This window comes from Sorex fumeus, unplaced genomic scaffold, assembly GCF_029834395.1.
Source record: "Sorex fumeus unplaced genomic scaffold, SorFum_2.1 ptg000114l, whole genome shotgun sequence".
NCBI classification, from domain to species: Eukaryota; Metazoa; Chordata; class Mammalia; order Eulipotyphla; family Soricidae; genus Sorex; species Sorex fumeus.
The window spans coordinates 1,117,429-1,141,491 of record NW_026606171.1 but is presented as its reverse complement, the minus strand read 5'-3'; positions in this window follow the sequence as shown (position 1 = coordinate 1,141,491).

Sequence of the window (24,063 nt, the reverse complement as noted above, 5' to 3'; positions counted from 1 at the left end):
GATTTTTCTTGCCTGAGCACTGTAGTCTGAGTCTGTGGTGAGAAGTCCCCAGGAGAGTCACCCTACAAGCCTAAAAGTGTCGATTGCTGTGTCCATATAGAATGGTAAATATTAAAGAAGTAAAAAAAAGTTAATTAAATTGCTGATCTAAGGAGAGGAGAAAAACACCTTAAGGGCTGCTTTGCCCTCATGGGCTGCAGTTGATGGTGTAGTCTGGAAAACCATTTTTCATTGCACTTCCCGTGGGGAGGCGTGGTTGGGGGCGTGGACAAAGAAGAAACAGAACGGCTTCAGGGAGACAGGGGGATTGAAGGAGACTGTGAGAAGAAAAGACACAAAATTAGAAGAGACTGTTGCGACTTAGAGAGAAGGCTGAGAGCTAAGAGTAAGAGTTGCTGGGGAGATTGGAGAGGAGTCATGGAGAGCATTGTAGAGCAAGTTATAGAGAAGGTTGGATAGAGGTGGGAGAGACATGAGACTAAATAAACTGCAACTAATCAGCAACCAGCTTGATCCTTGCTCTACTTTCGTTGGTCCAAGGCAATAGCTGACCAGGGTGGAGAAGTGGCTTGAGAGCACCAAACGTGGACAGCAAGACAGAGCCACCTGGAGAGTCCAGGAACATCTGTTAACATGTAAATTTGGTTCACTCCCCCACTTCCCATAGTGTTCCCCAGCCCCCCCTGGAGTGACTCCTGTGTGCAGAGTCAGGAGTAAGCCCAGAGCACTTCTGGCTGTGGCCCGAAAAAAAACACACACACACACAAAGTGAATTGTGCAAGGCTGGAGTGATAGCACAGCAGGTTGGGCATTTACCTTGCATGCGACCAACCCACGTTTGATTCCCAGCATCCCATATGGTCCCCCAAGCACCGCTAGGAATAATTCCTGAATGCACGAGCCAGGAGAAACCCCTGTGCATCACAGGGTGTGACCCCCCCAAAAAAAAAACACAATTGCGTTGTTAATCAGAAAAAAGAACACAACTTTCTCGATTAGCATAAAAACATTTTTATGATGGCTATAGATATAGCACAGACCATGAATTGCTTGTCTGACACACAGCTGATCAGGGTTCAATCCCTATCACCTCACAGGGTTCCGAATCCTAGCATTATCAATGAGAACAGAGTCGGAGTAAACCATATCTCCATCAGGTGTGGCCAACCAAAAGTAAATTAAAAAATTTATGTGCCAGAACTATGGTCTTGTAGGGTACTGGCCTTGTACATGGCTGACCTGTATACTCCGGCACCACACTGGGTAACTTTTGGTACCTTTTGGCAGGAATCACAGGGTAAAACCATATATATATATATATATATATATATATACATATATACATATATATACATATATATGTGTGTGTGTATTCGTGTATGTGTGTGTGTGTGTGTATATATATATATATATATATATATATATATATATATATATATTGTACGCAAGTCAACCTCCACCAGTCAGTTTTGTAGAATGCAGGTTTGGGTTTTGGGGTTACAGGTGGCAGAAGTTTGGGCTTACCTGAGAGGTGCTTGGGGAACCCTGCACTGTACAGGAGACTGTACTGTGTCAGACTGCTTGCAAAGACACGTCCTGCATTCCTTGCCTATCTCTGACCACAGGAATTCAAATTCTATAGAAATAATGTGAACCTTGTGAGAAGGATATAGACGGGGGCAGGGATGAGGTCCAACTGTTAGAGGTCAGGGCAGGGCTGCTGGCACCTAGGGCCTCCCGGTGCAAACCTGAACCAGAAGTATAGGCTGCAATTTCAAAGGTTTACATGGGCCCGAAAGAGCTGACAGTGAGTGGCAGGGCACTTGTCATGAACGCAAAAGACTTAACTTCACATCCTGAATTGCCAAGGAGCGATTCCAGATCACTGCTGGTTTTGGCAAAAGCCCACATAGTCATCCCCCTCCTACCCAAATAAAGGCAATGAGTAGGTATCTGCCAAGAGCAGAAGTGTGAAATCTAGTAATATTTTCTGAACGGTCATTCCTCTGAGTTTTTTGTTTTGTTTTGGGCCCACATCCAGAAGTGCTCAGAGGCTTACAGGCCAGGTTTTCAGACTATGATTTTACACCTATGGGTACATGATTTTACACCTATGGGTACGAGACTCTCGGTGGCTCTCTCCCTGTCTGCATTTATTGTTCTCAAGCCACTTATCACCCCGGACAGCTGTTGCTTTGGACCGGCGAAAGAAGAATGAGGGCCAAGCTGGTTGTTCAGTAGTTGCAGTTTATTCAATCCCTTGTCTCTCCCTGCTCTATCCAACCGTCTCTCCAACTTGCTCTACAATGCTCTCAGAGACTCCTCTCCAATCTCCCCAGCCACTCTTACTCTCAGCTCTCAGCTTTCTCTCTATGCCACAACCATCTCTAACTCTGTGTCTCTTCTTCTCTCATTCTCCTTCAATCCATCTGTCTCCCTGAAGCTGCTCTTTTTTCTTCTCTCACCATGCCCTCCCAGTCACACCTCCCCATGGGAAGCATAATGAAAAATGTTTTTCCAGACTTCCCCATCACCTGCAGCCCACGGGGGCAAAGCACACCTTAATGTGTGTTTCTCCTCTCCTTAGACCAGCAAATAACTTAACATATTTAGCACAGCTGTTGGGCGTTTGCCTTGCGAAAGGCCTGGCAATCTACCTTTGACATATTCAATATGCCAAACACAGTAACAAGTCTCAAAATGGAGATGATACTGGGCCCGCTACAGCAAATCGATGAAAAACGGGAGGACAGTGACAGTGACAGTTTTACTTCCTAATATTTACCATTGTGTATGGACACAGAATTAGACACTTTTATGCTTGTGGGGTGACACTCCTGGGGACTTCTCACCACAAACTCAGACTACAGTGCTCAGACTGGATCAATCACTCCAAATCCCAGCAGGGTCAAGTCTAGTTATTACTTTTTGATTTATGACAGAATTTGTCCATGACAATGCTCTTAACGTATAGATAAGCATTATGGTACTTTGGCCAGGCCCATTTTGATGCCAGGGTAGCTAGCTCACCACTTGCATTGGGTCCATCCAGTGACGCATCAGGACCCTGATTTTGGGGATCAAGGAAGTAAGGGCAACTGAGGCTTAAGTCAAGAGAGAAGATATCCAGGAGGTAATATTATCTGGACACAATCAACTCCCAAGCCACAGGCTTTGTAACTATTTTACTATATGCATACAAAATGCAATTGCTCTGAAATCGCTAATCACGCAAAAGACATTAAGGAGAAGAGAAAGACAATATTTAAAGTAAATGTCTGATCAGGAGCTAAAGGTAATTGAAAGGTTTGGGGGCAATAAACAAAGACAAGCTCCCAGAGACCAGGGAGGAAGGGAAAATCAATATTATCCTACAATAACTAGTGATACTCAGGGATTTCTCCTGGGTCTGCACTCAGTTGGTGCTCCGGGAGACTCCAGGATCCTAGGGGTTGAACCTAGGTCAGCCATGTGAAAACAACACCCTACCCTGATCTACAGTTGGACTGGTCTCAATTAGAGACAGTTTAGGTTAACTATACTGTGCACAGAATGTCGTTTGAAAGGATTGAAGGGACCCCTTGATGAAGTATTTTATAAGTGGGAATATGGGTCAGCTCCCAAGCTTCCCACATCCCATCAGGCAATTCCATTTAACTGTGATTACTCACAAGGTTGGTCACAGTCCTGGATTCCACCCATGTCACTTTAATAATATTAGAAGAAAAAATGGCAACATTTATGATTGAATAGAGCAAAATTCCATCCATCTCAGGGTGGACGGTGCTCAGGGGACCATTTGGAATTCTGGGCATTGTACCTAGATTGACTGCATACAATCCACTGTACTAGCCTGATACTCAGTTTGAAATCATGTTTCTGAAACTGCCTCCTGGGGATTTCCTTATAGCTGAGAGTCCACTGCTTGTGTGTTGTCAAAGGGTAGAGCATTGTCCAGACCAAGCTCTCTGATGTTCTTACCAGTCTTTGCTCCTTTTCCGTGTCTCCAACTGTCTGGGTTTCTACTAGGCCAATTCCACTCTTTATCCCCAGGGCTGGCTTCGGAATCACTACATTCACCCCCATCTGGATTTATTACTTCCCCCAAGAAAATCATTGTCCCATGCCCCACCAGCTACCTACCTGCAGAGCTTGATTTCTTTTGACATGAAAACTCTCATGGCATATACTACTAATTAGAATCTTTCTCTGCTCTTCTACAAGGAACCAGCCAGCCCTGGTGGAATATCTCGTCCTGCATACTGTGATAAAGGCTCAAGTGAGCAATTTAACCCCCATTGCCATGGGGATGCTGAGACAGGTGGGATTTCTTCTGAGGGTGATCAGAAGATCACCCTTCCCGTGTCCTCACCACCAATCATCACCTTCCCTTAGAAGCCAATACTGGACAGAATCCCCAGAAATGTAAGCACTGAGGACAAACTTGAGTCCAGTATCACCCCGGTGGGACTATGAGAACATCCACACAGGAGAGAGACCGTTTAAGTGTAAGGACTATGGGAAGGCCTTCAGTGGATCATAATAACTTATACACAGGAAATTTCATACTGGAGAGTTCCTATGCATGTAAGGAATGTGCCGTGGCCTTTATCTGACTCTTACAACTTATTATGCACAAAAAAAGTCACACTGGAAAGAAACCATATGCATGTATGGAGTGGGAAATCTTTGCTTATTCCACATGCCTTAGTACACAGAAAAACTCACACTGGAGAGATAACTTATACATGTGAGCAATGTAGGAAAGCCTTTGCTTATTCCTGAAGTCTTAGTTTTCACAATTTCCATTTTGGAGAAAACCCTTATATTTGTGAGGTAGGTGAAAAGGCCTTTCATTTCTTATCAGATCTTTCTGAGCATTGGAAAGTTCTTACAGCAATGACACATTATTCGTGTCGTTACTGTAGAACGGTCTTCACTTTCTATTCAAACATTTTGTCCACAAGAAAACACACTGCAGTGAATCCACATATATGTAAGGAGTGTGACAAGGCCTTTGCTTACTTCACAAGTCTTTTGAGGCACAGAAAATTTCATACTGGAGACAAACCTTATTTTTGTAAAGACTTGGGCAAAGCCTTCACTTCCCCCTAACACCTTATTAAACATAGGAAAATTCATACTCGAAAAAAACATATGTAAGGGTGTGAGAAGAACTTTACTAAATCCTCAAGCTTTTCTGTGTGTAGAAAAATTTATCCTGGATTGAGGCCTTTTATATGAAAGGACTGCAGGAAGATTTTCCTGCAATTAGCATAGCTTTCTGAAGAAGAAAATTCACAGTAGAGAGAAACCTCTTATGTAAGGAATGTAGAAAGGTCTTTAGTTTGTCTTCAGCCCTTCCTGTGCATGGGAAAGGTCATTTTGCACTGAAACCTTATATATATCAGGAGTATGGGAAGGACTTTCCTGGATCCTCAGGCCTTATTATGCATAGGAGAATTCACACTGGAGAGAAACTATATATATGTACAAACATGGAAAGCCCATTATTCGCACATGTGGCCTTTAAAGAGAATACTGGAGAAAATCCTTTAGGGAAGGAATAGAGGAAGGCCATCATGTTCCGTCAAGCTTTAGTAAATATAAAAGTTATGCTGGATCCATCAATTCCATAATAACAGTGACCGGGGTCAGAAAAGGGACCTTGGATAAAACAATTTTAGTTTCAACAAGTGGATGGGGGATTGATACAAAAGTACAGTAAGGAAGGAAATAATCCTGGTATGTGTGACAGCTTCCTGTGATAATAGTACCATAAGTGAAAGGTACTTGCTGATTATCACCTGGTCCATGGTTGTGATAACATCCTGGTATGTGGACTCCCGAGTATGTTAACTGGTAAATAATGGTTCTTAGTAATAAACCAGGGTGGAAGGAAATAAATAAGACGTAAATAGGTAGAAAATTGCATTTTGGCGGGTGCTGTCAAGACTCACCTTGGTTTCATTCTTTACTGTGACTCTGGCTTGGATCGGAGTCCCTGTTTTGCGGGGTTCATCAACCATGATGCTGCGGTGAACCCTTTTGACATTGAATAGACAGCCAAACCTCCATTTTTCAGGCCCTTCTGTGTTATATTCTGGGAGCCACATACCGCTGTGCTGTCCTTAATTTGTGTCCAGGTCACTCACATGCAAGGAAGCACTTAACTCGCTGTAGCATATCTGCACTCATTGTATTCAGCTTTCCATTGGATTTCCACAAATACTGAGGGTAAATGTTTTGAGACTTTTACTTTGGAAGCAGGAAAATCCTAACAATCCATTATACACCAAAATGGGACCATGTAGAATCCAGATGATTGAACCTGGGTCAGTTGCGTACAAGACAAACACCCTATCTACTGTGCTTCGCTCCAGCCAACCAGCCTTACACATTTACCTGCATTTTCCCAGTTGTTTTCTGTGCAGCTGGTGTCTGGTCCTTTAAGGCTGCGTGCAGAAGCGGAAGTGACATCACAGCAGGTCACATAGGTGTTTACGTGCAAGATGCTGAATCAGCATCTACTTGTTATGCAGGTGTGGGGCCAAGTGGCTGTCCCTCGTGGAAGGGGTCTGTGAAGGCCAGTTTCATGGCAGGACACCAGCAGCCTCTCGTGAGCGCCCCACCCGTGCCTCCCGGTCTCCGCACTGAGGGGCGGGGCCAAGTCACCTGGGAGGATGCTTTCGCGCTCCTTTTTCAATCGGTTCCCGATATCCAGGTGGTTCCCGCAGAGAGGTTTGGTGGGGGACACGGAGTTTTGGTGAGTGCAGTGGGGGCTGTGCTGGGGCGCAGGGGTCGGGGGTGTGAGTGCGTGGTTCTGGGATCCCCTGTAGCCACAATCGCCTTCGGCTCCGCCATGGGGCAGTGGCGGGTGGGCTTGGGGCTGAGTGCAGGGGCTGCAGAGCGTCGGGGCTGTCGGGGCTCAGCCGTCTTGACCCTCCCAGCATGGGACTGCGCTGGGCCCTGTCCTGGACGCTTTGGCCCCTACCTCACAGCTGTAGAACCTGCAGATTCACTTAGAGGACCGGAGAGATAGCACAGCTGTTACGGCGTTTGTTTTGCATCTGGCCCACCCAAGTTTGATCTCCAAGCTCGACTAGATTGGGTTCCTGAGCGCAGTCAGAAGTTTCTCATCCCGATCGCCGCTGGTGCCTCCAAAACTATAAAAAGCCTGTTCATTTTTGAGCGGGGGGCGGGGGGGCACTCCCTTATGGCAAATGATACTGTAGCCCTCGGTCACTAGTCATTAGTAGCTTTGATGTCCAGGGCCATTCTGGGGCCGTGGTCCTAGTAGTGGTTGCGGTTTGCAAATGAAAATTTACTTTTGGGCTATTTTTGGTTGTATTTTGGGCACATATGTGGAAGCTCAGGGCTTACTTCAGGAGCAGTACTCTGGAATTCTTTTTTTTTTTCAGTTCTTTAGGGGGTCATGTGAGATACCGAGTATCTGGGTCAGCATGGGAAGCGCCCCTCCCTGCTTACTATCTCTCTGACTCCACATTGTTGTTTTTTCTAACATATAGAATTTCTGTATCCTAAAATCAATTTGAAAATTGCACCCCGACTCTTCATCTCTCCCTGATTAGGCAAAACCCGGCTATTACACTGAGAGTTGCGTTCAAATAATGTCTGGGCATGCGCTGCGTGCCTTTGGTGGCCATGATTGGTCTCCCCACCCTGGCCAGTGAAGGGTGACAGAGGATCAAAGAAGGAAACAGGGGCCAGGCTCTTGGTGACCTGCTGGATATTAACTTACAGTATTTTAGGCTTCATCTGCCCCTCTTGCTCCTCAGAGAAGCTTACCATGTCCTTGCTAACATCCCTAATTTAGTTCAAGTTTATCTTTAACCTTTTCGTTCTATTTTACCTCTCATTGTCTCAGTTCCCAAGTCAGTCTTGGTTACTTAAAGCCATAACTTTCTGTTAATTCTCAACTTCATATTTGTACTTCTTTGTAGTTGAAGTGCTGTGAATTTGTACCTGCTTTTCTATTTCCCCTTTAGATTTTTTATGTTTTTACTATACAACAATTTGTTTGGTTAAACACAGAAATACCATCAATGCCATGCTCCTAACAATTGGGAGTTGATTGACTCTGAAGTTATCTACTCCAGGGCTTGATTGCTTGGTCATCATTACTTGACTCAGGTTACAGTTGCTGTAATTCCTAACACATCAAAAGGGAGGTTCTTCCATGGTACTTGGATGGACCTGGGGCAAGTGGCAAAACTACCCGGGCTTCTAAATGGAAAATACTAGAAAGCAGATATGCATGGTCTTGATGCAGACTGTTACAACGTTAGAGACAGGATCCCCACGGGGAAGGACAAGCTGAACTGGCCTGAGGATGTAGTCTGAGATTTTCAGTCTTGCTTGCTCTCAGAGCATTAACTGTTTTAAGTTTTAGCGTTTAAGTTTTAGCATCAAGTGTTAAAAGCCTTATATGCTTTCAGAGCCCAGAGAATTAAGTGTTGGGATCTTTCTCTCTTGCTGTTTATGCAAACAATTTCAAGTATTGATAACTTATACAACTAGAGGAAAAGATAAAAGCAAAAGCAATTTAGATGTCCCTGGGAGACAGAATGTCTCCTTGGGTGAATCTCCTCATGAGAATTTTCTCTGCCAAATGTTTATCTCTGTAAATGACCAGTCACTCCTATGTCCTTACCTCATGCCCCTCAGATGTTTTATAAGTGTTGTAGCTGTTCTGAATTAAATGGCCATTTTCACCATCAGGCTGTGGTTTTCTGTCTTCCTGTCTCTCTGTCTCTGTTGGGAGGTGCTCAGGAGATAAGAGGCAGTGCTGGACCACCAACACCTAACCACACCCTCGCATTTTACTTTGTGGACGCACAGTGATCTGTTGCTCTTTATTCCATACTCCTGCGCAACTATACCAGTCTCCCACTGCTCCTCATCCCCTCTGCTCACTCGTCTCCCACAGCTTTGATTCTCCAGCCAATCCCACAGAGTTAGGGGTAGCAAATACTCAGAGATGTGGTTGTACAATCAAAGGATGTAAAGCTCTTCCCTCAGGGGAATCTTCTAGGGCAAAAATCTGACTTGGAAGGAGAGGTAAGCTCTAGGGCATGATTTTCTATACGGACATATTTTTTCTTTGCTTAGTCAGCTCAAGGGCATGATTTTCTCTACAGACATATTTTTTTCTTTGCTTAGTTCATATTCATTGAAACAATCATCTTAAATTTACACTTCATCTTTCTGATCATTTTGAATGGAAACAGTAAGAGATCTATTAACCTTATAGGGTGGATCTGTTGGGGATATTTACTATAGCCCCCAGACTACACTCTTCAGGACAGGTTAGTTCTTCCTAACCCCAGCAGGATCCTTATCCAGTTGCTTATGTTTGGGTCATGATGGAATTTGTTATGGTGCTTACCTGCCCCTTTTCAATGCCAGGGTAGCTCACAGCTATCCTGGGTCTATCCAGTGTCTTGCTTTTGGGGTGCTAGAAACATAGGGCAGCTGAGGCTTCAGTCACAATCACAACCATCCTGTTGTTCGTGGATTGCCTCGAGCAGGTACCAGTAACGTCTCCTTCGTCCTAGCCCTGAGATTTTAAAAAGTGCCATATTCAAGGCTCTTTTAGGGTTAGTAGAATGAGACCCATCATTGTTACTCATATTTGGCATATTGGGTATGCTACGGGTCCTTTGCCAGACTCTGCCCTGTCGGCAGGTTACGTTCGGTAGCCTGACTGGTTGTCCAAAGTAAGAACGAGATAAGATGCTCCACTTCTGGGAGCAGGATTTTATAGTTTCTGGGACTTGGGGGAGGATTCTGGGTGCAGGATCTGGGTGGAGGATACTCAGCCCCGATCCGAGCAGGCTTGGAGATCTCAGCCTCCGGACCGCATGCCTGTGTTAAGCTGAGGCTTAAGTCTCATAAATATGAAAATGCCCAGGAGTAAATCGTATCTGTAGTCAATTAACTCTGAAGTTACAAAAGCATAACATTGTATTCCTTTGTCTCTACAAAGCTGAGGGCGGAGGACATGGCCATCCTGATCCTCCCAGCACAATCTTCCCAACATGGGACTGAATTTGTCCTTGTCTAGGAGCAAAATGGATATTTGTCTAAAGTAAACTGCAGAGGACATAAAGAAAAGAGAAAGTCAAAATTTGATTTACAAATACAAAATCCAGAGATCTCTGAAGAATCTGACTTTACAATTGACAGGTTCTGGTTAGGGAAGTGGTATTTAATGCATAGGGGAAGCAGAGCACCTGAAAGTTAAAGATGAATACTAAGGAAATGGGAGTGATTCACTAGCATTGAGATAGCCATTACTCAGTAAGCCTAAGCTCCTTGTAGCAGAGGAGAAATGGTGGACCAATGTTAAACCTAAATTGTTTAGAACTCTAATCCAACAAGGGTAAAGGTTTTTTTTAAGCAGGAAAGTTTTGGTTTTTCAGGAGTAAGGACATTTGCTCAGGGATCACCCTGGGTGCACATTTACTTAGGGCCGGAGCCATAGTACAGTGAGTAAGGACTTAACCAAGCAGTCGACCCAGGTTCCATCCCCTGCATCCCATATGGTCCGTACCAGAGTGATTCCTGAGTGTAAAGCGAGAAGTAAGCCCTGAATCTGCCAGTTGTGGTCCCCAAACAAAAATCACACAAAGACACACTTGTGTATACACACTTATATGCACGTATAATTAAGAAAGATGCAAAATGGAGGAAGAACAATAGGGATTCAGAAGAAACTGTGATATTCTGTAGCAGGGAAAGATCAATAATAGGGGATTTTTAAGGATCAGTAATTTGACTCTTTAAATGTATCACTCTAGAATTGTCTTTGTACATCATTTCCCTCCCTTTGATAATATTTGAATTTTGGGGGTTTTTTGTATATTTTTCGCCACAGTCTACAGTGCTAAGTGTTTACTCTTGTGTCTGAGCTCAGGGATCATTTGGTAAGAGTCAGGATAACATTGTGTGTCTAGATATCATTAGTTCAATGTTTGGTGACAACTGCAGGATCAGGTTACTTCTCCTTCTTCTTCTTACCCCCAGTCCCTCAATGTGTGGCCCACCACTCTAGCATTTGCCTCTCCACTCCTTTATTCGGGTCCATCCCCCTTGCAGCACAGATTCAGCTGTGTGGCAAAAAAAAGGTTCTCAGTGCCTAGACTCTGCCTCTTTAAGGCACCTTATGGAAACGGAAGTGATGTCATAAGTGATGTCATAAATGTCATGGTTCAATTTCCATCCCTGACACTGACACTGGGGCTGCTGCTCACTTGGCAAAGGACAAGTAAATTTGTGCCCCATCCTGGAAGGGGGACTCTGAAGAAGGATTTAGTTTTAGGACTCGAGCAACCTCCTGTGAGTACCCCACACGATGCCGTTTTCACACTATGAGCCGAGGGGCTGAGCCAGCTTGTGGGGGGCAATTTTGCGCTGGTTTTTCACTTGTTCCCCAACGTCCAGGTGGATCCTGAAGTGTGGTCAAGGTTTTAGTGGGACTCAGAGCTTTGGGGGTGCAGTGGGGGCTGTATCAGGGTTCAGGGGTGGCAGTTGTGAGTTTGTGATCCTCGGGGGCCTCTTTCGCCACGATCGTCTCCAGCTCCAGGATGGGGCAATAGTGGGTGAATGCGGGAATCAGCCGGGGGCTTGGCCGCCCAACCCTCCCAGCAGTCCCATTTTTGAACCATAGTCCCTAACCTCGCTTCTGTAGAATCTCCAGATTTGAGGGACAGAGCTTCAGCCCCTCCACTTAATGGCAGGAGATCCTTTGCTGGTCATCTTCATTGTCTGCCGTGATAGCCGGGGTCATGCGGGGTATGTGGGGGGGGGGGAAGGGGCCTGCAGGTGACTGAGGTTTGCCAATGAAAATGTATTTGGGGGCTATTTTTGATTCTTTGGATTTTTGGGGGGAGGGGGAATACACCCGGAGATGCTTATGACTTACTCTAGCCTCTAAGCTTAGGAATTATCCCTGGCACTGCTGGGGGCTATATGGGATGCAGAAGATTGATCGGTGGATCTAGTCAAATGCCCAACTCACATTTCTGCCTGTCCAACAACAATACTGGTGTATCTTTTTCCAGATCATGAATTTCACCTCCCTCACATCAAGCTGTAAAGCAGCCCTGACTCTTCATCTCTCCCTGAGCAGACAACCCCTGGAATTGGGGTAAATACTGAGGGTAAAGGGGTTTTTAATGTTTATCTTTTGAAAGAAGATTTTTGTGTGTGGGTGGGGAGGGAGAGCTGTGTTCATGACTCACTCGTGGTACTTTTGGAAAAAATTTACATAGGAAGGGGCGGAGCAAAAGTACAGCAAATAGGGTGATTGCCTTGCGCACAGCCAACCCAAGTTCTGTGTCTTGAATCCCACTGGTACCCATACCTGCTGGGAGTGAAACTTGAGTGCAGAGCTAGGAATACTCCCTGAGCGATGCTGGTTCTGACTCAAAAAAAAAAACACGCACACACACCCACACAGACACATACACGTGTACAGAGAAAACGTGTGATCACAGAAAAAGAGAATAATAAGAATTCATGGAAAATCGTTCAGAAAAACTTGGTTTTAAGGACCTGCTATTTGACTATATAAATGTTCTTCCCTCTTATTTTGCACATAGAATTCTGTTTGTTTCTTGTGCTTCGTATTTGCTTTCTTGTTGCAGTATAATCTACAGTACTTAGGTCTTAATTTCTGACAGTTCATATTATGGTCCTTAGTAAAAACCCTCGTTATTTGAATTATTTTGCTATACAAACGACTGTTTGCGCGATTTTCCAATGTATTCTTGCACAACAGGAGCAACTGTTGACTGAGGCTCACGCAGATGTGCCGTTTCAGGGTTAGAGTAAATCAGGACCCATAAGGGCTCCAGTGGGACAGAGCAGGGCTGTGCCTCTGACCCAACTGTACCCAGAAGTGATCTCGGTCCCCGGGACAGAGTTCCCAGGTGCATGTTCTTGTCCCTTCTGCAAGAGAGTGGCTGAAGCTTTGTCCACTCCATGTCCCTGTGGCTTTCCCCATGGCAGAGCCACATTCAGGCTATAGTTCCCAGGGGGAAGCACTACTGCCAGCTGCAGGAGCACTAGTACTCGGGAGTAACGGAACTCAGAGTCAGCCACTGGCTGGGCCTGTAGGGATTTTCTTGTGCAATCCAAGGAGGAATCCGGGGATCAGAGAAGGCTGTCATTTCCTCCCCAGGTGCCAACAAAATTTGCATCCCCAGCTGAGACAGGAGCTTCTGCCATTGTTTCCCTGAGGTGGAATTGTGAGGTTGTGGCTGGTCTGAGCTCAGGGGTGGGAGGAGGTGCTCCTCTCTAGTGCTCACTGTTCTGACTTCTCCAGGACTTTGCACAGAGACTCCTGCTGATCCTCAGAACAACATGGCAGGAGAAGATGGTGACTCGGATTCTGATAAACCGTCCAAAGGTAGGAGTAGAGGGACAGAATGGCATGAGGTAGTGCCAGGAGAACCCGGGCTTCCTGGGCAATCTGTTTTGAGTTTCTTTTGGACGGATTCCAAGATGAGACTTCCGATCGAATGCCCCATGATTGGCTTTGGGACCGACCCAGCGGTGCATGAGGATTACTCAAAGGTCAGTGCTCAGTGATCATTCCTGACATGTCTAGGTGACCAATGGGATGCTGGAGGACCAAAGATTTTGTCTTGGGTTTTCTGTTTTATTTCGGATGGCAGAGCAAAGGATTCTCACAATCATTCTTTGTGCTGCACTCTGGCATTGTCCCTGGCAGTGCTTGTGGGACCATATGGGATGGCGGGGATCACCAGTCCTACACGCAGTCCCCGGAACAGCTGTCCTGTTACGCCAAACTGCTGCTTCTTTTTCTTTTGCATTGTTTTTATACTCAGCCATCCTCTTGACTCTGTGCTCTGGATTCACAACTGATGGGCATCAGAACACCCTAGGGTGCGCTGGCCCCATTTGTGCACTAGCAACTACAGTCACTTGGGCTCCAGGACTTGCTTTTCCTCTGTTTTGTCCTTCCTGCTCTGGAGAGCCTCGCCTTCTCAGTCATACAGTCTTACGTTCACATAAGGTTATGTGTGGATTTCTGTGCATGTCTCAGGCCCCTTTTATTTTTACTCTAAACTGCTGCTTCAATTTTCTGCAGAGGGAGTTATTTCCACTTACTGTGTCTGTTCTTTGAGTTGGAAAAAAACTTACACAGCTATGTGACCTGCCGTCGGTCTATTTTGCTTGTCCATCTTGCTGAAACGTTAGGTCGCTGCCTGGAAAATCCATCCACATGTCCAAATTGCAATCGGGTTGGGTAAATGTTAGAACCCAACATGCAGGTCTAGAATTTTCTGGACAAGGAGACTCTCAGGCACAGCACAGTCATTGGAATGCTTCTCTGCTATTCTTTAGGGTAGCAGCCAGCCCAGGTGGAATTTTTCTGATCATGCGCACTGTGACAAATGCTCGAGTGCGCAGTTATGCCCTCAGCCCCATGAGGATGCCAAGACAGGTGGGATATCTTCTGTGGGCAACTAGAAGGAAGTGAGCTCCCACACTGCAGGGTAGCACTCCCCTGGGTAAAGCTTCTCGGAAACTGTTCTGCTCAGTCCATGGTTCCAGACTGCCCCAGGTGAGAAGCCCCTGGACTGTGGGAGAGGAGCACTGTTTATAGTGAATCCAATTATGTACCCCACAAGATATGGAGTCTGGAATCGGGCCCAGGTTACCCAAATGAAAGAAAGGACTCACAATCTTTGGCTCTCCATACAGCTTCACCCTCATGCTGGAATGCTTCCTGAGTCAGGAGACCTTCTGCACGTTGCTCGATTTGTGGCCCCCAAACCAGGAACAAACCAAATAAAAACAAAACAACCTCAGTAGAGGATTCCATCATCACAACGTGGGTGTTTCTGAGCTGTATCTTGCTGTATCCATGCTGCCTCTTCCTCGTATAAGAGGTTTGTGTACCCTCAGAACATGGGGTGATGAGGTGTGGGTTGCCTATAGCAGGAAATATTTCTAAATGGTTTTGTCACAGACGTAACAAAGTAGCTTCAGATTTTTTTTAGCTCAGAATGTCACTGTCACTGTTCTCCCATTGTTCATGGATTTGCTCTAGCGGGCCCAGTAACATTGTGAGACTTGTTACTGTGTTTGGCATATCGAATATGTGACGGGTAGCTAAACAGGCTTTGCCCTGTGGGCGAGATACTCTCGGTAGCTTGCCGAGAGGAGTGGAGGAATCAAACTCAGGTCAGCCATGTCGGCCGCATGCCAGGCAAATGCCCTATCTGCTTTGCTATTGCTCCAGCCTTGCAGCTTTGCCTTGCTATGCCCATGTCAGGTTCAATCCTCTGCACCCCTCGTGGTCCAGATGCAAAGATGGAGCAGCCCACTCGACCCACAAGGTGATTCAGCTATGTACCCCACGAGATCTGAAGGTGAGAATCGAATGCTGGCCACCTGTGTGAAAGACTAGCACCATCAAGGCTCTCCTAACACTGCCCCTTTGAAGCTCCGTGCTTGATCTTTTAATCACCCCATACTTAACACAAAATCAAATCTAAGGGTGGAAAATTCTTAGAGAAACGGGCCTGGAGAGGGACGGAAACACCCACAACTCCATCTCGTGGCGTTTCAGCCTAACTTCCGTGGTCCAATTTTTCCTGCGTTTAAGATTCTCAGCACTGCTCTTTGCTTAAATGTTAAGTATGAGGTCATTAAGGATCCAGCACGCAGCTTGGGCTGCTGCAATGGGAGCAGAGAGGATAGGGATTTTGCCTTGCATCCATAGGACCCAAGCATAGTCAGACTTCCCCTGCAGTTCTTCAGTCATGTCTATAGTGATTACTGCGTGCAGAGCCAGGAGAAGGCCCTGAGCATACCCGGGTGTGGCCACAACCATAAAGGAATGAACAAGAAAGAAAAGTAAAACATAGGGCTTCAGTTCCTTGATGGCGAACTCTCTCACCGCGAGTTGAGTTTGCTAGAACTGTATAATCTTCCATTCCCCACGTTGGTGTGGAAGACGGTTAAAGTACCCTCATAATGGGGTGATAGGGTGTGGGTTGCCCATAACAAGAAACATTCAAAGGGCTCGGTCACAGGCATCACAAGGTGTGTTCAAAACTTTTCTTGTACAGAGAGAAAAGAACAAAAAATGTAAGAAAATCACCGTGCCTTGCTCATTAAAGGATCAGTTCAATCCTCTGCACCCCTCTAGGTTCAGAGACAAAGCTAGGGCAAACCATTCGACCCCTGAGGAGATTCAGTTATCCAACCCACAAATATCTGAAGGCTGGAATCGAACCCAGATTACTCAATTGAAAGACAAGCAACCACAGCCTCCCCTACCGCTGCACCTGTGGAAGTGGCTTCCTTGGTCCTTAATTACCCCATACTGAACACTGAAGCAAACACAAGGGTGGAAAATTATTAGAAACCAGCCCGGAGAGGAACAAAAACGTCCACAGCGCCATCTCTTGGCGTTTCGGTGGAATTACCGCGGCCCGATTTTTTCCACGCTTAAGGTTTCAGCCCATTTCTTTGCTTCAATATTAGGTATAGGATCATTAAGGATCAAGCAGCTGCTTGAGTCGCTGCAGTGGCAGCAGAGCGGTTAGTGGTCTTGGCTTGCAGTCACAGGCCCCTGGTTCTTTCTCTGAATCTCCATGCAGCCCCACCATCATGCCGGAGTGATTTCTGAATGCAGCTTCAGGAGAACCTCTGCGCACTGCCGGATTTGTGTCCCCCAAACCATGAAGAAATTAAATAAAACCAAAACAGCCTCAGTCCCTTGATGGAAGATTCGGTGGGTTCTGAGCTGTATCTTGCTGTATCACTGACCCCTATTCTTTGTTGAAGAGGGTTGGGGCATCCTCAGAACGCGGGGTGATTGCACATGAGGTTGACTATAACTGGAAACCTTTGAAAGAGTTGGGTCACAGACAGAGCAAAGATGGCTTATAACTTTTCTTGTTCAAAGTGAATAGAACAATGAGAAAATAATCTCACCCTGCTTGTAATCGACCAGGTTCAATCCCAGGTACTCAATTGTCCCCAGAACCCTGTGGGCACACACCAAAGCAGGCCCCCAAAAAAACCTTTGATGCCAGAGCTATAGTATAGCTGGTAGGATATTTGCCTTGCATACAGTCAACCCGTGTCTAATCCCCGGCATCCCATATGGTCCCCGAAGTACCATCAGGAGTAATTTCTGAGTGCAGAGCCTGGAGTAACATTGAGCATTTCTGGGTGTTACCAAAAAAGCAAAACAAAATTCCCTGACAGAAGTGATGTATTTAGAATTTCCAGGGAAGGGGATTGCCCAGTCTTAGGCTCATTATTCCAGTGTTCGTTAAAATTCTTCTTAACATACCCTAGTTCCTCTGATGACTGTTACCTTCACCCCACACATTTGGAAATGCAAGAGTTGAATCTGGCCTCTGCAAACCTCCTCCACGGAGAACAGAAGACGTGGTACTTCTCATGTGTATAGGAACCCCAAAACTCAGGACGGAAGATGGCACTCTCAGCAATGTGGGGTGCTGTGATATGGGCACATGGGGTCTTGAGACCCTTAAATCCGAGTTGGTTGTAGATATCATACTGCAGGAAGGCAAGCCTCTCCTGTGTCACCCTGTTCGCTCTCGGGCAGCTGGCTCTGGAGCACAGCCCACTGGGTGTCTCTCCATGCAGAGGGTGAGAGGGGCGAGCCCCAGGCAGCATAGACACCCAGACACAGTTCACCAGTTTATTCTCTGACCTGAGGTCCAGCAGGGCTCTGCAGGGCCGGAAGTTGCTGGACTCTCATCCCCTCCAGCTCTTGGCGAGTCGAATCCACCAGAGGCAGCCTGCTCTTGGCACATGTATCCCTCAACCCCCACTCCACCCCACCTGGTCCACACCTCCATTTTTGGCTATATGATTCAGGGGAGGGTTCAGAGGCAGAGGTGAGGCAGCTTTTGGAGTTGGGCTGAGGTGGGAGGGCACACAACTCATCCAGGGGGCCCTACATTGTCTGGAGTCCGACTTTGGTTCCCACACTTGGGGACCCCCCACCTGCCCTTCTCTGAGAAATTTCTGGGGAAGCCAATGAGCAGTCTACCTGGAACAGGAGGGAATCCAGTGGTCAACAAGGAGGTTCAGATGCACCAGATATTTGGGGGAACAGGACGGGAGGCAGGTTTAGGAAGGCTGTATCAGCTCTGAACCTGAAAGTCTTTGTATGCGGTGCAGAGGTGCTAAACTTCCAGCTATACTTCCACTGTGCCCCCCAAAATAGGAGGGGAGAGGCTTGGGTGTTCCCCGGGAGGCTGAAGAAGGAAGGAAATTCCTTTTGTCTGACCATGAAGCAGTTGCAGGAGAAGATAAATGGGTCGGCTAGAGGCCTCATCACCATTAGTGCCCCCGTGGGGGTGTCCCATCTGTACCCCCTTCACCTCCGCGACCTCCGACTCTCTCAGCTACTGAAGCAGAGAGCCCCTGTTGAAGCCGAACTTCTGGTCTGGCTGTCTGAATTCAGCAGCTGCCATATTGAGCAGCGACAGGATTCGTCCCTGGGAGCACTGAATGCCAGCAGGGTCTCTGCCGGGCCCCCCCAGAACTGAGGGGGTGTGGGCAGGGCTTGTCAGGGGCACGGCTAGCGGGTGCGGGGACCCCCATGTGTGCTCCCACCGCCTGCTCCACGGATCCACCAGTGGTCCTGGGGGACCAGAGTGCGGCCACCACCATCTGGTTGAGCCCAGCTCCTGGCCCACAGACCCCCACAAGTGCAGCTCGTGGCCCTGGCCCCCAGTGGCCTCAGCCTGGTGGCCGAGTTCTGGCACAGGTAGGCAAAGGTCTGCCGTCAGCAGGGACAGGAAGGTTAGCTGCACGTGCTCACTGGGGCACCGATCGCGTCCACTTAGGAGAACTGCCCAGGCAGCAGTCCGGGGAGAGTGGGCTACCAGGGGCAGGCCGGCCAGCCCTGGTTCTTCCTCCTGGTTGCACTTGGTTTTCTTTTTGCACACCTGGCAGTGCTGAGGGCTCATTCCAGTCAGGCCTCGGGGGGCACTATGGGGTGCCCGAGATCAAACTCCGGTTGATGTGTGCAAGACTAGTGTGTCCCAGTTGGACATCGCTGGGGCCCGGCTGAATTTTTTTCCCTCTGGAGATGCCTGTGCTCTCTCCCCAGCGTGTGCTTCTCTCTAAAACTTTCTAAGTAATTTTCAATAAAAACTATCTTGTTGGAGCCCGAGTGATGATATAGTAGGTAGGGCACACAGCAGACCAGAGTTCGATTCCTGGCGTCTCATAGTGTTCCCCTGAGCACAGCCAGGAATAATTCCAGGACAGAGAGCCAGCAGTCAGCCCTGAGTATTGCTTGGTGTAGCCCAAAAAGGAAAAGAAAAAAGAAAACTATCTCGCTTCACACACACACACACACACACACACACACACACACACACACACAATTTTAAAAAATCCAGTTGAACCTCTCTGGCTCTGAGCTTCAACAGAGTCTGTTCCAGCAGCTGGCACACTTGCCCTATTCTCCCAGTCACTGACCCCAGTCATTATTCAAGCCTCAGTCACTTTGCACCTTGTCCCCAGACCTTTGGGTCCTTCCAGCACGTACTGCCCCCAAACTGCCACCATGTCTATGGGTTCCCCGCCCTCTCCCACAAGCCAGTCTCTCTTCCCAGCGTGCCCGAGTTCCAATGACATGACTGACCTTCTTCCCTCGACGGAAGGAGCTGTACCAGCTTCCTGGCTTCTCCCTGGACCATGAGGCCAGTTTTACCTGGGGGACACAGGGAGTCAGTGGAACACAGGTTTTGGCTGCCTCCTACCAGCATGATTTTTATGAGGGGGGTCAATTCCTATGCAATTCTAAGGGGTTTGTGGGCCCCTCCTGGTGAGAATTGGTTGTTCAGACCTTGAGGTGCTGAAGGCCTCCAGTGTAATACCTGTGTGTGGGGGACATGTGGTTCCATGGACAAAACTCAGTATTTGCACGTGCAAGGCATGTGCCCCACCTCCTGAACTACCTCTCCAGACCCTGCCCTGGCCTTTGTGGCCTTGTCATCCCAGGCTGGAAACTGGAGGCATCTGGGTCTCCCATCGTGCTAGTGGGCTTCAGGAAAGGTTCGATGCAGCACACACTCTTCAAGCAATGATGGACAGATGGAGCTTGTGGGCAAATGCCCCTAGTTCTTGGCCCACTCTATGCCGATGTGGAACAATTCCCAAGTGCTGTCTGCCTCACACTGTCTCTCAGATGTCCCCAGTTAAGCTGAGTACACCCAACAATGACAATGTAACTAAGCTCCCTTGGGGCCACTTCCCTAAGTTTGTCACCACCCACCATCCCCCTCTTGCCTTCGGGGGCTAGATTATACTGGAGACTCCTGCCTTGTACACAACTGACCCGGGTTCCATCCCTAGTATCTCAGAGGTTTCCCAGAGCCCTGCCACGAGTGATCCCTGAGCATTGCTACATGTGATCTGAAGACTAATAATTATCATTAGTATTAATTTTGTTTGCAGGTCATACCTGGCAATGCTCAGGGATCACTCCTGGCTGGTTTGAGGGACCCTTCAGAGGACTGGGGATCCAACCAGGACCAGATGCATGCAAGGCAAGCACCTCCCCTCTGAACTAGCTCTCTGGCCTCACATTTGTTTGTTCTTTTTAAAACAAAAAAAAGGTTTTATCTGGACACTCTCAGGAAGGAGAGAGAGAGAGAGAGAGAGAGAGAGAGAGAGAGATAGATAGATAGATAGATAGATAGAGAGATGCTAGAGAGAACACGTTGGTCCCAAGTAGAGCAAGCCTAGGACACAAATGTGCCTATTCGGGTATAAGGGCTTGTCTCAGGAGCCGGGGGAAGGCTCAATGTGACGGCACAGAGGGGAGGGCGCTGGCCGTACATGCCACTGACCTGGATTTTATCCCAGGATCCCACAGGTCCCCCAAGCACTGCCAGGAGTGAGTCTTGACGCAGTGCCAAGGTGCTTGTAACTATATCTCACAGTGATTCAACTAAAAACACACACCAAAAAAAAAAAAACCTTGTTGAATGTGTGAGTCTCTCTCCTTGCTGGCCCTTAAATACATTCCCGAGGACTGGAATGTTCCCTTTGATCACGACCCTATTTCCAGTTGATTCTCAGTCACTCATTTTGAAACATTATACATACACCTACGACCTCTGTCACTGAAAAGTTTTGAGCCCAAATCACTGGCTTCCCTCCACAGATTCTGATCTCTGGCACTGCCTAACCCACCCCTGCTCCATTTTGGTGTTGTGATGCTCAGGAAAGCTATTTTAGTACTCATCCCCCTCACCCTCTGACATTCGTTAATCCTCACTTCTCACTCTGGTTGTGGCCTTCCTCACACATTCTGACTCTGCTCACAATATAGAAATTCGCCATTCGGGTTGAAGTCATAGTGCAGTGCTAGACATTTGCTTTGCATGAAGCCAGCTCAGGTACAATTTCTGGCATCCCCTATGGTTCCCTGGGCACTGGAAGCAGTAATTCCTGAGTGCAGTGCCAGGAGAAACCTTGAGCATCACCAGCTGTGTCAAAGAAAGAAAAAATTGTCAATAGGAAAAGGAATAAACTCATTTTTTAATTTGAGTTGATGTAATTTTTCAGCTAGACAGAAGTAAATTTGCACAACATTTCTAATATAGGAACAGTCATGAGGAAAAGGAGCACCGTATTATTTAAAGAAGAATTTGTTTCAGTCAATTATTAAATGAAGTACAAAATATGCCTGTAAGTAATAAACAATGTTTTCAAAATAGCATAGGAAAAGGCTTGAAGCAATAACACCACCGGGAAGATACTTGCCTTGTAGACAGCTGTCCTGGGTTCGATCACTGGTACAACATATCACCTGAGCCCCAGAAGGAGTGATCCCTGAATATGGACATAAGTATGAACATATCAACTATCATAAGCTCACTTTATTCCATTATATCTGCAATAGTATAATAAAGCAAGAAAGAAGATACACGTTGAAAAATATAAATAGATGTCTTGATTCACTGTTGATGAAGGATCTACATTGGTTAATAATTGAAACCTCCAAAGAAAACTATCATTCTGATAACACAAGTCATAAAAGAATTGCAAAGTTAAAGGATTTTCAATAGTCTTACTCATATAAAATAATTCTAATTGGTCCAAGAAATTCTCTCTACCCTGCTCACAGTCACTCTCCGTACACTCGGGTAAAGCCTCATATATGACTGGATCCCCAGAAAACCCAGGTATGCGGGACTTTGTGACAGAGAACTCAAGGTTTGATGGAACCAGGAATGGGGATCCTTCACCCGTATCCCCGTTTCCAGAAACAGCAGTCACACCCATAAACCACCTCTGGCTGGTGCCAGATAATCTCATCATTGGCCACCATCCAGAGTCACATGTTCTTCTCTCCCAGAAGGGAGCAGAACATGACACTTGCCATAACCATGCCGCTGGACCCCGTGCCAGGCTGTTTCACTTGGGGAACCCCAGAGGGCGGCCAGTTGAGACCCCTTCCCACCTCAAGGGACCTAGCCCTGGAAACCAAAAACCTCCAGAACTCAACCGCCACCATGCTAATGGCCACTCTCCACACAATCTGGCTGAGCCTCACCCACAAGTGAACTTATTCCTGGACCGCACGGCAACATTTGCATTCGCACTTCATACGGCCACACTTCATACCACACACCACTCAAACTCCAAAAGTACCACGCTACATTTGATGGTGATCAAGTAAAGGTAAAGGTAAAAGGTAAAGGCCCTCCCGTTGATCGTCGATTTGCTCAAGCGGGCCCAGTAACGTCTCCATTGGAGACTTTGTTGTTACTGTGTCTGGCATATTGAATACTCTCGGTAGCTTGCCGGGCTCTCCGAGAGGGGCGGAGGAATCGAACTCGGGTCGGCCATGTTGGCCGCTTGTAAGGCGAATGCCCGACCCGCTGTGCTGTCGCTCCAGCACCAGGTGTTCAAGTAAGAGGCAACCAATCTTACCAATCTTAGAGGGAAATTTTTTTTCATAGATAAATATATATATATATACATACATATATCACATCACACAAGGCTCAACCTTTAACAACATGTGAATGATCTCTTGTAGAAGAACTTAATTGCCTGTGGGTGAAATACAACAATCCTCACATTCTTTCCTCTAAGGAAACTTTCTGTATCATGTTCACTGGTTTTTCATAACAAACAATACGAAATGTATTATTTCAGTTCTGCTTTGGGGCAGGGGTTTGGGTTTGGGATGGAACCTTCCAAAATATGTTGGTGGGAATGTGTAATGGTGGTGGAATTGTTGTTTGAATATTAAATGTAATCAAATATTGTGAACTACTTTATAAAATTTAAACAATTTTAAAATAATCTAATATCCGAGGCCAGTGGAAACAGGGGCCACATGGACTGGTGAATGGTTGGAAATTACAACAAGGGTGTGGGGGTAGAGGGTAGTTAAGATAGAGGAGGATTCATCATGACAGCATAGTTGGAAATGATCACTCTGGACAAGAACTGAGTGTTGAAAGTCAGTAAAGGGATATAAATAACTTTTCAGCATCTGTATAGCAAACCATAATGCCTAAAATAAGATAAAAAGAATGAGACAGAGAGAGGTGTCTACCATAGAGGCAGGCTGGGGTGGGGGCGTGTGACTTGTATGGGGTGGGAGGTAAACTGGGAACACTGATGCTGGGAAATTATACTAGTGGAGGGATGGGTTTTAGAACATTGTATGACTGAAACCCAATCATGAACAGCTTTGTAATGCTCTTTCTCATGGTGATTCAGTTTTAAAAAAATTAATAAGAATAATAATAAATAAAAACATGTGTGGTCATGGATTGATATGTTCCACAGATACTACAATTAATCTGCTTTTCCTCCACTCATTCTGTCCTCATCATTCAATGAGAATTGTATACACTCTGCCATGAAAAATGAATCGTGCCATGGCTTCACCCAACCAAAATATCAAAAATTCCTCAATAGATCCTCTGCCCATATCTCCCTATCTCCAGCAACTCAGCAGTCACGCCCATAAGCCAC